Here is an 11,069-nt window from a genome sequence, read left to right on the forward strand (position 1 = left end):
TCTCATTTAAGTTATGATATTTTAGTGAGGTTTATTCCTGGGTATTTTATATTTTTATATAATGAATTATTTACCCTCTTATATTATGTAATATAGAGCTATCTAGCTTTATATTTTTTTTAAATCTAACTTAATTGAATCTTATTAATTCTACTTGTTCTATGGATAACTCCCATGTGCTGCCTGACAGATAATTAAATCATTCAGACCCTGATGGTCAGTGCCACACAGTGGTTGAGAACCCTGGCTCCAGGTCAGATGTACTGGTATAAAATCCTGTCATTTAATAGCTGTGCAACTCTGGGAAAGTTACTGAATCTTTCTGTGCTTCAATTTTCTCATCTTTAAAGGGAAGGGGGTTGTGAAACACTACCTACTTCATAAAGTTGTTGAAACATATAAATGGCCTAATTCCCATGAAACTGTTAGGACAGTGCCTGGAAGAGAATTTGTCTGTAAAAGTTAGCTATTAATAAATCATTATTATTTTGCTCTTCCTTTATGATTATTATATTTCATTTCTTTTTGCTTCATATCTTACTGCGTTTGTTAGAATTTGTCTTATTTCTTCCCTTCTCTATTGTTTCACTATTAGGTATAATGTTTGCAACTGGTTTGAAGTAGATAAGCACTTTTTTTTTTTTTGAGACAGAGTCTTGCTCTGTCGCTGAGGCTGGAATGCAGTGGTGCGATCTTAGCTCACTTTAACCTCTGCCTCCCGGGTTCAAGCAAATCTACTGCCTCAGCTTCCTGAGTAGCTGGGACTACTAATTTAGGCATGTGCCACCATGCCTGGCTAATTTTTTGTATCTTTAGTAGAGACAGCGTTTCATCCATTAGCCAGGATGGCTTCGATCTACCGACCTCATGATCCGCCACCTTGGCCTCTCAAAGTGCTGGGATTACAGCCATGAGCCACTGCACCCAGCCTACATAAGCACTTTTTAGGAACAGATAGCAAATTTTATCAAATGCCTCTCTGGTCTTTGCTCATACAATCACTTATTTTTCCTTTGTTCTATTGGTATAACACATTCTGTTAATAGATATCCTTCAACCAGAGTATCTTTATATTCTGGAATAAACTCTGTTTGGCCATGATACATTATTTTATTTCAATACCCAGCTGAAAATGATCCAGTAGAATTCAATTTAAAACTTACAATTTTGAGTTCACAAGTTGAATTGATCTATAGGTACCTCTGTGTGTGTGTGTGTGTGTGTGTGTGTGAGAGAGAGAGAGAGAGAGAGAGAGAGAGAGAGAGAGAGAGAGTATGTGTGTCTTTACCAGTTTATGGTAATCTTAGAAAACAAATTTAAAAAATGTTTACTCTTTTTCTGTGCTTCAATATGAGAACTATTTTTCCCCTGGCCATTTAACATTTAATGTTTTAAAAGAACTTGATCAATCTCACTTTAGAATATTTGTGCTGTTACCACTAGCCTTAATTCCCTCACTGTTGTACAGCCAGCCAATTCTTTCCAGGTGTGCTTCCAATTTTGGGTTAACATTTAAAGTTTATTTTTGCTACAATGAGTATAAACTCTAGCACAGTGAAGTGTCAGGCAAAACACCACACTACACAGCTTGTGCAACAGGTTGGAGAGTGGGGTACAAGCTGCGTGAATCAGTGAGAATGGAATGTGAAAATGTGGAATGTCCCATCCAGCACCAAAAAGAGGTCACAAGTTCACTGAAATGTCTGAGAGCTTTGCCTGTGAGTGAAAGGGTGCTTCAGGCCACAGTGCACAGGGGTCAGAGGGTGGGATCCAAGGCATGACAGGCTGCAGCCTTATCTTGGTTTTACCACTTGCTACCTGTACTACTTTGGATAAGTCACTCTGTACCTACTCTGTATCTCAGTTTCCTCATCCATAAAATGGAAATAATTGTAGTACCAACCTCTACCTCATACAGTGAGAATTAAATGAGTTGATTTCTAGGAAGTACTTACTCTGTGCTGGGCATACAGTGAGATGCAGTGAGCTCTATGCTAAGTGCTGGCCATCACTGAGACTGTTACTCAGGCATTGCAATGGTCCTGAAAAGATCACACGAGCAATGCAGTACCAGTGGGTGCTTTTATAGAGACTCAGAGATACTGTTGTTCTGTAGAAGTAATTATGTGGCAGTCATCACCAGCTTTAGGGTTACTCTGAGTCTTTTAATTCCTTTAAATGTGCTACCAACAATTCTGTAATTCAAAACTGTGCAAGAAATACAAAAAAGCTAAGAACCTTGACTGGGGACCAACCACAAGACTTACAGAGTGTGCCTGAAGTGGCCTTTGGCTGTACCCCCAAATTCATGCACATCACTGCACAGAGGGTGAATCTGGGGTCCCTGCTCCCCAAGCCACAGTGCCAGTGAACAGGCTGTAGGAGGAGCCTCCTCTAAAGTGTCAATAGTAATTTAGTGTCAATAAGATTGCCATTACAATTAAGCAAGGAAAGGGAGAATTAACCAATAACTATTCGGAAAAAAATTGATTGCAGAATACAAAAAGAAAGTTTAAAAAGTTATATTAAGTACAATTAAATATTAAGCACAAAATTTCACAAAGATATTTCTAATCATAAAAGCAATGAAATCAATTTTAAAATGCAGTGTCCATAGATTTTGACTATATAAATGCTGAAAAAATATATTTTTTAAATCAGCAAAACCAAACTGAGATCTTAATTGGCAAACAGGGAAGGTAACTGTAGCATTGTAACAGATGAACGGCTAGGGTCTTTACTGTTTATAAAGCACTTTCAAATCAATTGGGTAGAGACAAATATTTTGAAATAATAATATCGGAAGGATACCAATAGATGATTCATAAAATGGACATAAACATAAAAATATTTCTCTCTCAGGAATAACAGAAAAAATGACCATGTAGGGAGTGGTGGCACACACCTGTAGTCCCAGCTACCCAGGAGGCTGAGGTGGGAAAATACCTTGAAACCAGGAGGCACAGGCTGCAGTGAGCTGAGATTGTACTACTGCACTCCAGCCTGGGTGACAGAACAAGATTCTGTCTTAAATCTTAAAAAAAGAAAAAATTGGCCATTGAAAATAATATGCTATTCTTCTTTCACATCAGCATTAATTTTTTTTAATTTAAAGCACAGTATCACTGACTATGTGGTGAAGTGTGTACTCTCAAGCACTGCTTGGGAGGGCGTATCAGTCTAACCTATCTGGAGGGCAATTTAACAAAGGGTCAAATCCATTGACCTCCAAGTTCACTTCTAGGAATGTGTCCAAAGGAAATAATCACAAATGCACGAAAAGACATATATGTAAAAATGTTTTGGCATTATTCAGAATAACAACAGAACTTATCACCACAAAAAGTAAGCTATTGAAATGCCCAGTAACAATAAAATATATTAATAATGCTGAGTTCAGTCCATGGGATTTTATGTCACATTTTAGAGGTAACATATTTAAATTTTATCTTATGACATGGGTAAATGTTTATAATCTAATATTAAGTGGCCAGGAGCGGTGGCTCACACCCATAATCCCAGCTCCTCAGGAGGCCGAGGTAGATGGCCAAGAGTTTGAAACCAGCCTGGCCAAGCATGGCACAACCATGTCTCTACTAAAAATATAAAAATCAGCCAGGCATGGTACTGCACGTCTGTAATCCCAGCTACGAATCACTTGAATCTAGGAAGCGGAGGCTGCAGTGAACCAAGATTACGCTACTGCATTCCAACCTGGGTGACAGAGCAAGACTCTGTCTCAAAAAAAAAAAAAAAAAAATTGGCCGGGCGCGGTGGCTCACGCCTGTAATCCCACCACTTTGGGAGGTCGAGGCGGGTGGATCATGAGGTCAAGAGATCGAAGGCCATCCTGGTCAACATGGTGAAACCCTGTGTCTACTAAAAATACAAAAAATTAGCTGGGCATGGTGGTGCGTGCCTGTAATCCCAGCTACTCAGGAGGCTGAGGCAGGAGAATTGCCTGAACCCAGGAGGTGGAGGTTGCGGTGAGCCAGGATTGCGCCATTGCACTCCAGCCTGGGTAACAAGAGCGAAACTCCGTCTCAAAAAAAAAAAAAAAATTAAGTGAAAAAGAGCAAAACCCAAAACTATACAGTCCTGTACCTCGCAGTGACATTTTGGGCAACAATGTACTACAAATATGATGGTGGTTCCATAAGATTCTGATGGTACTGAAAATTCCCTATCACCTATTGATAGCGTAGCCATCATAACGTCATGGCACAATGCATTTACCTAGATGTTTGCATGGCCAGTTGTTTAAAAAAAGCACATGTAATTACATACAGTATATGATACTTGATGTGATCCGTGCTACTGGTTTATGTATTTACTATACCATAGTTTTATCATTAGTTGTACTCCTTTTACTTTTTTTTTGTTTTTTTTTAAGCTAACTGTAAAACAGCCTCAGGAAGGTCCCTCAGAGGTATTCCAGAAGAAGGCATTGCTATCATAGGAAATGAGAGTTTCTTGATGTGACTGTCCCTGAAGACCTTCTAGTGGGACAAGATATGAAAGTGGAAAATAAGTTATTGAAGATCCTGACCCTGTGTAGGCCTAGGCTAATGGATGTGTGTGTGTGTCTTAGTTTTTAACAAAAACATTTAGAAAATGAAAATAAATAAAACATTTTAAAAATAGAAAAATGCTTAAAGGATAAGGACATAAAGAAAATATTTTTGTTCAACTGTACAATGTTATTGTGTTTTAAGCGTTGTTACAAAAGAGCCAAAATGCTGAAACAAATTTAAGAGTTAATGAAGTAAAAATGTCATAGTACACTTAGACTAATTTCTTATCGAAGAAAGAAAACGTTTGTTTATAAATTTAGTGTCAGTGAAGTGGACAGTCTCATAAAGTCTATAGTAGTGTATGGTCATGTCCTAGGCCTTCACATTCAGTCACCACCCACTCACTGACTCACCCAGAGCAATATCCGCTACTGCAGTGCTGGCCTGGGCATTGTCTGGGTGAGTCCCTGGGTTCTGCAGGTTCCAGTCCCGAAAGCTCCATTCGTGCTATGCGCCCTACACCAGTGTACCACGTTCTATCATTTATGCCATATCTTTGCTCTACCTTTTCTATGTTTAGATACACACTTACTGTGGTACAACTGCCGACAGTATTCAGTACAGTAACATGCTGCACAGGACGGCGGCCTGGGGTAACAGGCTGTATTATATAGCCTGATGTGTGGTGGTCTATGCCTTCTAGGTTTGTGTAGGTACACTCTATGATGTTCTCATTACGACAAAATCATCTACTGACACATTTCTCAGAACTATCCCTGTCATTAAGTGATTTGTGACTGTACATAGTGTGATTGTATTTTTGTAAAGAAAAAATACATGTGCTAGCACTGTGCTCAGAACAGCTGGTAGTGGTTACAATGTTAAAATATTTCTGTGCCCTTAGATCAGTGGGGATTTCTCCATTCTCACTGCTCTACCCATTCCTCGGGAACACACACGTTTCTTCTTAGCTGGGACACCAAGCGTGTCCCACCATGCCCAGCTAATTTTAGGCCTGTTTCCATCCTGCACCGGGCCCCTGACAAGGCAGTTGTTACATGCTCTTACATGATATTACATCCTTGACCCAGCCCCTTCTCATGGAAGGGGACTCCCAAGGGGAGAAGGGGAGGAGAGGATAGAGGGTGCCTCACTTAGTAAGTGAGCAACAAAATGGCCTTAGTGTTAGCCAAACTCACAAAGCATCTCTGAGACTTCCAATCATTTCTTCAGGTTCTGTCGTTGTATTCCAGTCCACAGAAAGACCACACCATGAGAGATTTGAGATTGGCACTGCTAGCCTGGTCCACTAGCCTGCCCCCTGGCAGACACTACCTGCCACTGTCCTCATCCCTGAGGGTTGTACCCACCTCAGGCAGCAGCAGCTTCCAGAACTTTCTCCCTCTTCTTCCTTGTCTCCTGGCCTCGCAGCTGCCAGGACATTTTAACCACTTTGCTTGCTCCTCAGGAACTTGCCTTGTCCTTTTTGTGGCCTTTGGGTTAGGTCACCACCCATTTTCAGCCATGTCCATTTGGAGTGCAGGATGGGGAACAAGAGAGTTCAAATTCTGCCGGAGGGGGTTGCAGGAGATGGAAAGAGCAGAGGTACACAACTGCACACTCAAACAACCAGATCTTCAGGCTTCTGAGCTTGCTTCCTGCTAACTCTTCTCCCCACGCCTGCATTGCATCATGCAGGGCTCCGTAAAGGAGGTGGCGTAGGATGCAAACCCGTCCTGCAGCGTAAGTCAAGTGTATGCAACACACCAACATTTTAATGGTCACCTTTGAGTTTATATTTTCTTCTTATCTGTATTTTCATAATTTTTGTAATCCAGTCATTCAGGATCTACTGCCAATCTATGACTGTGTATGGTACTCATACATTTTAAAGGGTCAGTAAAAATTTTAAGACAATTTAAAGAAGGAATGTGGAAATGCATCATTGAGGCCAGAAGTGGTGGCTCGTGCCTGTAATCCCAGCACTTTAGGAGGTTGCAGTAGGAGAATCACTTGAGCCCAGGAGTTTGAGACCAGCCTGGCTAATATGATGAAACCCCACGTCTACTAAAAATACAAAAAATTAACTGTTCATGGTGGCGCATGCCTGTAGCCCAACTACTCAGGAGGCTGAAGTAGGAGGGTCACCCAGGGCCCAGCTACTCGGGAGGCTGAAGTAGGAGGGTCACCCGGGCTCAAGTGAACTCCCAGGCTCCTGAACTCCAGCCTGGGTGATGGGAGTGAGACTCTTTCTGCAGACAAAAACAAGAAAGAAAGAAAAGAAATTCATCATTGATGAAGAGAAAACAGTCAAGAAAAGGAAGGCACCCCTGGAAGACCAGCTGACAGAATGCAGCCACTACAGGATGTCAGGGACAACTCAAAGCAATGCAGCCACTACAGGGTGTCAGGGACAACTCAAAGCTCAGGGACTACAAAGCAATAGACTTGTTCAATCTCCGACATTTGAGCCAGTCACCCAAATTACATTTGTTTTCTTAAACTATTTTTAGGAGACCAAGGCACTAAGGGGCAATTTTATAAGCGGGCACAGTAGAGGGCCACAAGGAGGGTGACTTTTAAAAGTTCCAAGGCAGGCCGGGCACAGTGGCTCACACCTGTAATCCCAACACTTTGGGAGGCCAACGCAGGTGAATCAGAGGTCAGGAGATCGAGACCATCCAGGCTAACACAGTGAAACCCCATCTCTACTAAAAATACAAAAAATTGGCCAGGCATGGTGGTACATGCCTGTAGTCCCAGCTATTCAGGAGGCTGAAGCAGGAGAATCGCTTGAACCCAGGAGGCGGAGCTTGGAGTGAGCCAAGATTACAACACTGCACTGCAGCCTGAATGACAGAGCGAGACTTCATCTCGAAAAAGAAAAAAAAAAGATCCAAGGAAGCCCATCTTCTCCAAATCTCTCCGAGTCCAACAGTCATTGTTCATGAATAGTGAGTGATTCACTGTTTGGTTCTCCACAGATGCTAGCTAGACACACAGAATATCAATCCTGAGAGGTAACTTAGAGATCAACCTCCTACTCAATACGGGTGTCTCCTCAAGAACACTGCCAAGATGGGTTTGGTCAGAACCTGCTTAATCATGGATAGTAATGAGCAGCGTACTAGCTTACGAGGTAATTGCTTCTATATCTGAACAGCGCTAGTCATTCAAACGTCTTATTAATTGCAACTTCTAGCCACCAGAACCAGTTCTTCCCTGTGGATCTACAGAAAACAAGCCTAGGCCGGGCGCAATGGCTCACATCTGTAATCCTAGCACTTTGGGAGGCTGAGGCAGGTGGACCACTTGAGATTAGGAGTTAAAAACCAGCCTGGCTAATATGGTAAAACCCCATCTCTACTAAAAATACAAAAATCAGCTGGGCATGGTGGCAGGTGCCTGTAATCCCAGCTACTCAGGAGGCTGAGGCAGGAGAATTGCTTGGACCCAGGAAGGAGAGGTGGCAGTGAGCCAAGACTGTGCCACTACACTCCAGCCTGGGCAACATAGCGAGACTGTCTCAAAAGAAAAAAAAGAAAAAGAAAAGAAAACAAGTCTGAACTCTCTTTCAGCTTTTTCAAAATTGAAAACAGCTATCATGTTCAACTGAACGTGAACATTCTGCTCTGCTCCAGACTAAACAAACCAATTCCTCAGCTCCAGAGTTGCCAGTTAAAATGGGAAAATGCCTGACTCCAACACCTGGCATTCCTGGAAAGTGAGAGATAGGTGGAGTCATGTATTTGATTCAGAAGAAAGTAAGGAAGATTGGAGGAAGGATGATTGTACAACAACAATTAACTTACTTGTCAATTTCCAAAGACACCAAGCCTAGCATAATCCTTCATAAAATTAAAGATTTCTACCTGCCTGTATTAGTCCATTCTGATGCTACAAAAGAAAAAACCCTGCCCGAGACTGGGTAATTTATAAAGGAAAGAGGTTTAATTGACTCACAGTTCTGCAGGGCTGGGGAGGCCTCAGGAAACTTAGAATCATGGTAGAAAAAGAAGCAAATGTGTCCTTCTTCACATGACAACAGGAAGGAGAAGTGCCAAGCAAAGGGGGGAAAAGCCCTTATAAAACCATCAGATCTCGTGAGAACTCACTATCTTGAGAACAGCAGCGTGGGGGAACCACCCCCATATCTAATCACTTCCCATGAGGTCCCCCTGCCAATATGTGGGGATTACAAGTTGTATTACAATTCAAGATGAGATTTGTGTGAGGACACAGAGCCAGCCCATATCACTTCCTATTACCAAAGTACTTCTTGATACAATACTTTAACATGAAAAAAATTTCCACAAAATCCCAGTGGGCGAGAAAAACCAGTGAGCAGAACATGTATACTAACTTGATCAATAAGTATCTATATTGCCCCCATTCTAAAGGCCCCATGCATAAAAGATTGAGATCTTTTTGAGAATTAGTATTATTAAAATAAAGATTCATTCTATAAGAGTGCATTCTAAAGAGGCATCTTTACTGAATTTCAACACAGACACGTTCCTTAAAACAGAAAATTCCATTCCCCAGGTCCTTTTCGTGCAAGAGAGAAGCTGAACATGTAATGGCATTCACGGCTCAGAAACCCCACCCCCCGCCCCCGCCCAAGAGCACAGAGATGCTAACATTCAAAGAAATACAACGTGTTGCATCACAAATTTGGTTATGAAGAAAGGTCTGATTGCAGCCAGATATTTACCTTCAAGATAATATTGTTGCAAGACTTCCTCCCCACAGAATGAAATCTCTGCTTTTCCACTCCCACAATATGAAGGTTGCCTTGAATATCTGTTCTCTCAGCTGGTACATGTGGAAAACTTGGAGCCATTTTTCCCTTTAAAATGTTAGCAACTCTCTTCTTCTCATATGACTGACACTTTCTAAAACACTCTTATCGTCTCAAGCAATAAACCCTGAGGGACTGGAGAAGACATGAGAGATGGTGAAAATGTTTCTGCTCACAAAATCACCACAGTCTGCTGTGCAAAGGAAAGGGTCTCATGTAAGGGCAAGAAGACAGAAATGCCTATTTATGTCAAAGTAGTAATTTGGATAATAACAACAGGCACACTTCGTTTTTTTTTCTTTGATTTTATATTCAGGGGTATATGTGCAGGTTACATAGGTAAACGTGTGCCATGGCTGTTTGCTGCACTGATCATCCCATCAGCTAAATATTAAGCCCAGCATCAATTAGCTATTCTTCAACATTACCTTTGCAGGGACATGACCTCATTCTTTTTTATGGCTGCGTAGTATTCCAAAGTGCATATGTATCACATTTTCTTTATCCAGTATATCACTGATGGGCATTTAGGTTGAGTCCATGTTTTCGCCAATAGTGAATAGTGCTGCTATTGTGATATGCATGCATGTATCTTTATAATAAAGTGGTTTATATTCCTTGGGGTATATACCTACTAATGGGATTGTTGGGTCAAACGGTATTTCTGCCTCTTAGTCTTTACGAAATTGCCTCACTAACACATTTTGAATACTTACTGTGGGTCAGGCACTGCTTTAAGTGCTTTACATGACTTAATTTACTTAGCTCTCGGAACAGCCCTAGGAGAGAAGCACTATTCTTATCCACTTGACAAGTGAAGAACAGAGATAGAGATGTTAAGCAATTCACCTAAGGTCAAATAGCTACCAGGTAAGTGGCAGTGCCAGTATCAAACTCTAGAGGTGAGGCCCCAGAACCTGTGCTCTTACCATTTTTCTTTTCTTTTTTCTTTTTTTTTTTGGGGGGGGGGACAGTCTTACTCTTGAAGTGCAGTGGCCACCACGCCCAGCTAATTTTTTGTATTTTAGTAGAGACGGGTTTCACCATGGCCAGGATGGTCTCGATATCCTGACCTCATGATCCACCTGCCTTGGCCTCCCAAAGTGCTGGGATTACAGGCGTGAGCCACTGCACCCAGCCCCATTTTCCTATATGTATTCTTTGCGTTCCTTAATATATTTGATAAGAGTCACATGAGACTAATTTTGTTCCAATGCCTACCAGCTGTATCAATGACCTTAAACTTGTTTTTGCATGGCCAAAGAGTTCCAGATCGACTTAGGGCCTGGTGAAGATACACAGAGACTCCTCATTACCAGTGGGTGGCAATGTTGTCCCATGGAGCCATCGTGGTGCAGTATAAGGCCTGGCATGTTCCTTAAAGGTGGAAAGGCTGGCCACTTTGTGACTAGGTCATTCTGGGTACCCCTAAGCATTTCTCCAAAGAATGCAATTTCTCCAAAGCGTTCAGGATGATCCTGCAGGAGGAGAGAGGGAATTAGGAGAACACTCAGGAAACTGTTCATTTAAGTGATTCTGCTCCTGTCCTGCCATAATATCTCCAGTATGTCTCAATCATAAATTAGACATTTGTCTTCCCACTAGGGCATGTCTTTCTTAGGGGCAGAAACAATACAACCTTTGTAACTACAATTTTACTAGCCCATGGTACATGAGTAAATGGATGAATGAATAAATTTCAGTTCCTCGGAGGCAATCAATTCTATTTCAAGGAACAGTCTAAGATCTACAGA

The 11,069-nt window shown here is 41.6% G+C and overlaps 1 protein-coding gene across 2 annotated transcripts in view; it reads left to right on the plus strand.

Moving 5' to 3' along the window:
- ANKRD55 (ankyrin repeat domain 55) overlaps positions 1-11,069 on the plus strand; it is a 136,201-nt gene that overhangs the window by 14,193 nt on the left and 110,939 nt on the right. The window lies entirely within an intron of this gene.

Source organism: Callithrix jacchus, chromosome 2 (assembly GCF_049354715.1).
Source record: "Callithrix jacchus isolate 240 chromosome 2, calJac240_pri, whole genome shotgun sequence".
Classification (NCBI taxonomy): domain Eukaryota; kingdom Metazoa; phylum Chordata; class Mammalia; order Primates; family Cebidae; genus Callithrix; species Callithrix jacchus.